This window comes from Mercenaria mercenaria, chromosome 11, assembly GCF_021730395.1.
Source record: "Mercenaria mercenaria strain notata chromosome 11, MADL_Memer_1, whole genome shotgun sequence".
NCBI classification, from domain to species: Eukaryota; Metazoa; Mollusca; class Bivalvia; order Venerida; family Veneridae; genus Mercenaria; species Mercenaria mercenaria.
The window spans coordinates 39,892,409-39,898,622 of NC_069371.1; positions in this window are offsets into that span (position 1 = coordinate 39,892,409).

Consider the following 6,214-nt stretch of genomic DNA (forward strand, 5'->3'; position numbering starts at 1 on the left):
GAATTGCAGAAAGATAGACAGAATAAAAATCAGAAAAACGATTAAATTATCTTTTGATCAGCTCCCTCTAGCTATGTATTTTTATATAAAATGTTGATTACATGTAGAGAGTAAATTAAATTACTATCTTTACGTTAGAAACACATATAACATATAACAATATATTAATTGAGAATGATCTTAAAAGGAAAGAAACGAACGTAAGCGCTACCAAATATATATTTATATCTATGGTAAAAATGTCATTCTAGCCAAATCAATCAAAATAAATGATAACAGTTTTTTCTGTGTACTTCAACCGGATGTGTTTATACTTTGACCCGAGCAGACGGAGAAATATTCTTATAACTTGTGGAAACTATTTGGGACTAACCAGTGATTATGCAAAATTCCTTGGGGCTATCCGGTTACATCATGTAGGTTTAAAATGCATTATGAAATTGTTTTGTTTTTCAAAACAGAATGGAGTGTCTTTGAGACATGCATATATGTATATATGTTTTCGTTTGAGATTCAATTCAATTATCAAACAATTACATTTATGTGACAAATGTGGGAAATCTTAACATTTTCAAGACAACGCGATCCTGTGACTCACTCCCTACAGCCTGTAAATAGTGACGTTACATAATTTACGTTGTCATACTATGAATTAATTCTTTGATGTAAGACATAATATTTCATGGAACATTGTGTTCAACTTGTTTGATGCTTTCTTGAATATATTAATATGTTAAGGCTAGTCATGTTGTAGACTAAGTGTAATGGAAACAGATTATGGCAGCTATAATTAGAAGTTGACCTAGATACATGTAGTATTTCAATGGTTTCGATGAAAAGTGCTCTAAGTTCTTCAAATATCATCAAAATTCGACGAAACTGTTATTAAATGCAGACAAGACGAAACTGTTATTAAATGCAGATAAAGAAATGTTTAATTGATACAACAAAATCTGTTTTTCTTGGACAAATACAATGCAAATGACAGTTCCTGTGGCAACGTCATACGACGCTACCTGGTACAGCATTGTTTCCTTTCGCTAAAACATTACTTGTCAGGTATTTTCTTCCAGCTAAGTTTTCCTACGGTAGAATAATGTTTCTGTGAACTGTAAGTATTACGCTAAACGTATAAATATATAAATGTTACATCACTAGTCTGTCTGAAATACCAATTGCTTAAAAATTCAGATATAAAAAATACATTTCCGCCGAAAGAGAAAAGTTTCAATTTCTCAAGCTTTTTATCGCATTTCAATCTAACTCATTTGCTTTCGTACTGCGCAATATGAATGTAAATTTGCAGTGAATACTGTCAGTATGCATTGATTAACTTTACAAACTCGCTTTCATATTAGAAATATTTTGTCTGGCTGTGAACGATTATTTCAGCAATTTCCTCTAATAAATTCTTAGAGGGTGCTATTTCCATTAGCAGTTTTGCAATCAGTTTTTACCACGGTGAATTAACAAATCTTTTATCAATTTTGAGAGCTGCTAAAATCCTATTCAAGCCTTAAAAATAAATGAGTTAAGAGTAACCGAGGAAAAGCATTTTGGCTTGCATGATGTTACCAAATATAACTTTGCAATTGGTAGAACCTCAAGCTCGTTAAAGTGTCCGCATACAAACGCTTTAATTTGCATCATACCTTGTAAATAAAACTAGTATTCTGTACTGGCACCAGACCAGAACGAGAATGCAAATGTACATGTTATACCCTACCCCTAGGTATACTATAAGAACTATATTCGTGAATGACCCATTTTAATCTTACATTTCTCATCTAAACCGCGCAGTTCGATGAGTGGTACTAAGCATATTGAACATGCGGAAATTTATCTCCCATCGTACACCAGTCACTTTGTCTCAATATTTCTAAGGCCGAGATACTCCACATATTTTATGCTTTCTTCTACGTTACAGAAAAAACTTGTGTGAACTTCCCTTATGAACATCCGGTCTAGAGATCACCGGAGTGCGCACATTTTAGGCGAAATGTAAACAAATAAAAACAGAATGCAAAATATTCACATTTATTCAATAAAACTCAAAATGGTGAATGAAATCCATCTGATAAATGATTTTGAATTGAAAGTCATATATTTGTACACATTTGCATTGTTTATTTAATTCACGTTGCACATTTATGTTGTATATATACATTTAGCATATACGTGTATCTAAACTACGACTAACATACATACCAGAATAATTTTGTAATTTAGACCGGAACTTCATTAGGGAAGATCATGCAAGTATTTTCTGTAACGTTGATGAAATTATAAACTACGCGTTGTTTCTCTGAGATAATAAATATTGAAGGAATGTGACCGGTACATAATGGAAGATAATTTCCACTGTACACATGTACCGAAATGTGCGTTTTATGTGATACATGCGCAATTGAAATTGGTTAGTATATTTTCCCGTTCATGAGCATGGTGCTTATAGTATACCTATGAGTAGGGTATAACATGTATAGTGGCATTGAATTTCTGGTTTGGTGCCATTGGTATTCTGTAACGTACAAGCGAAATCGACTCTACGTACTGTAATGTTTCATTTACCCTTACCCTGCTAAAATTCTGTAATGAACTTGTCCATCTGAAATTTGGACAGTACCATTAACTGTCAAAAGGGGTGCTTACCTAAAACATACTGACTGAATGGCGAACAGTGCAGATCTTCATCAGACGGCACGGATATGCCGGCTGATCATGATCTACACTAATCGCAAACGCAGAATCAATCGTATCCAGCATAACAAAGGATAAATCATTTGAAATGTTTGAAAAATTTCTTCAAGATATAATCTAATTGTAAAAAGTCCATGCTCCTAAGTGATAAATGTGTCTAAGTCTGAAATTGTTAAACATTGTCTAAAATTTCTTATGTTATATTAGCTGAGATTCATTTTGTAATGCTGATAACACTTCCTCATACGTATCAAATATCATCTTAATTTACATTTAGAATTAATGCGAACACGCTGCTTCTAAAATAACGCTTTTATAACTTTTGATATTTCACTCTGATATGTTTGTCTTGATGCGAAATACAACTGTCTGTTTTCGTTGCAAGTAGATTAGTGCGTAATCAAAAAATATTGTTTTTGCAATTAAAGTTTGGAGGCAAGTGATTCTGCCTTTGCTACCAGTGCACACGTAGATCAGCCTACACATCATGGTCTGCACTGTTCGCCATTCACTCAGTAAATTTAAAGGGAACACCGCTTTGAATAATAAGTGGTACTGCCCAAATTGAATGATGGACCAGTCCATTTCAGAAATTTAGTAGGGTAAAGGCTAAAGTGTATAGCAGTCTACGTACGTATGTTGATGAAAAGTTCATTTTGGGTGTGCACGTTTTATTATATATCATAAACAACCTCAGTCTAACCAAATTCGCTTTATATTGTTTACCTTCGTAAAATTGTTATGTACTGTTTTATACACCTACGGTTTATGCAAGTTGAAACATTATTCCATAATTGCGGACGAAGAAACAGAAATGGACCCTCGCAGAGCCTCGCATTTTATTGTTATATTCACCTCGTTTAATAAATTCTATGTGAAAAGATACTTATGTAATATCCTCTATAAACAGCCTCAATCTAACCGAGTTCGTTATAATACTATTTACCTTCTTAAACTTGTTAACATTCACTGTACACCTACGCTTTATGCAAGTTGAAACATCATTCCGTAACTGCGGACTAAGGAACAGAATTTGACCCTCTCAATTGTATCAGCTATATAGACGTCACACATATCATGTTGCTCATGCATCGGCGCCATAAAATCGAGTATAAGAATACGATACATTTTACGTGCCATATTTACCACGAATAGACACGTTGTGTATAATGTATTGACAATCCATTCTAGACACCGTGTTATTTTCGAAATTCACACCAGGTCCTTTAAGATTATGTCACAGAAATACTATACAGACTTGGGAATTTTCACATCGTGCTTGTTTTCAAAAGGCGCCTTGAAGATCTAGAGCTGATTTATTTTCTTTGACAGTATATGTATTATATACCTTTGTTGTTCTATGATGATGCTTTGTAGACAAGATCTTTATAAAGTGTACTGTCAGTCCTGTATTGCTTTACTTCATTTTACTGGTGAACACATAACGTTCACTATACGTATGGTATAAAACAAAGTAAGTCGGTTTTTATTGAACTTAGATACCATAGCTTTATTCGTTACTTTAACTAAAATCGTAATGATCTGAAAATGTTGAAGTGTAATCATTAGAGTCTCTTTACAAAATTTTGCTTTCACTGTAGTAAGCAAATAAAATTTTATTTGTAAATCTTAAGAAAATGTAGAATGTATGCTTAAATGGTTTGTTCATTTACATATCTAATTTGATGTTCTACTCTTTTTAATCAAATGACGATAAACTTTAATGTACTGTTTACTTACAAAACACTAGAAAATACAATTTACCATTTACAAAAAATATCTAAATAATTTCAATTCAAATCGTCAAAACGATGGGCGTGAGGGAGCAAGGTCAAATTTGATTCTGTGTTTATGGTGGGAAGTGTTGAAAAGCTTCCTTTCATGAACTTGAAACAACTTCACTCAAATATTTCAATTGTGACACAACAAGTTTACCACTTGATCAGATTTGCCTCCAACGAACATGCTAAGAATTTTCTGTACAAACATATTGTCTGCAATTGTCTGCCTGATTTTGGAATAAAATGCACATACATGTTGCTTGGATGACCATCTACCAAGAGAGTTCACAATATTCCAGTTTGTTTAGAACCTGGCCACCGGAGTACAGAATGAAACAAATCTTCAAACGTCATGTCATATGGCGGCTGGGAGCGGGTTTGTTCCCATAATATGGCTCTAAAATATTATATCATTGAAGGTTCTACAGGTATCTGCACCGTCGTATGAACACATATGCGGATGTCTCTAAATTGTTTTTTTTTTTTGTACTTGTAACATATGTAAATGTTGAGTTCTGCTCAACCCGGGACTAGAGGGCGTGGACGGTAGCATTTTATTACCGCTCATGAACAGGTTCAATGAAACGGAGACTGCAACATTTCCATTTTTGTCCTGTTGAGCGACCTGTTGAGTTTCCACTTTTTTATTCTATCAAAAACTTTGAAATTTTCATCTATCTTACAGGCAAGAGTTCAAAGTAATAAAGCTTTTAGTTTTTCCGTTATGCGTGTATGAGCTGTTAAACTGGTGAGCGATATAAACGGTCAGTCTGGCCCTATTATTTATATGTTTAAAATTTGCTGTTTATGTTACGAAGCTGCGTTATTTTCATCTGCATAAATGAGGTACATTTTGGAGACAGTGAGGCTTATGCTAGTTTTATCCTAGAAATAATGCAACGTTGGTAAATTAAATATCTTGAGAATACCTTCCTAACATTTGCTCTAACAATAAATGCATAAACTGTTGTCTGTTTCCAGTTCTATCGGGTGTTTACTTGTTCAAACTCTATGGTTTTCCTTTATTAAAAACTGAACTATTATTTAATAAACACGCGTCAGATTTCTTTCCATATTAGTATGATTGCTATAATTCAAAATAAAACGTAAGTCAAGGCCGTTTGAAATGCTTACAAAAAACAGTTTAATAAGCTCATTTGATGATGTACTAGGTAATGTCTGGTGTGCAAAAAGCTTCATTTGTTGGAAAACAGTAAACAAGTCTATAATTTGGTTACATTAAGCGAAGCTGAAAGCATAAAAACACCGTTTGATAACGCAATGGTCACAGCGACTACAAAGCATTTCTAATGCAGCAGAGCTCTATTTGTAATACTTATAGGAAAAATGATTCATTCGAGGGCTCTTCAAAAATAACATAGATTTTTTCTCTAGCTTTTACATACTTTTATAAAGCAAACCAAGAAATATACCATCATGACTTACAGTCTTTCTAGTAACTGCACTGCAAATTTAATGTGATTATGACCATGCAACACCTCCTCGAAAACAGTCACTTAATACACGGACCCGGCGCACGGCGATCATATTTCAATGACGTGAACGACGTCGTGCCTTCATTTATGATGCTTTCATTAAGTTTGCATTAATTCATATTTGTAAATTTATTTTACTTTTTTTCATGAGCAATACTTAAGTCACATTAAGTTGTTTGGTTACAATACTAAACATCTATGAATACTTATGCCACGCGGCACGTGCAGGGTACCCAA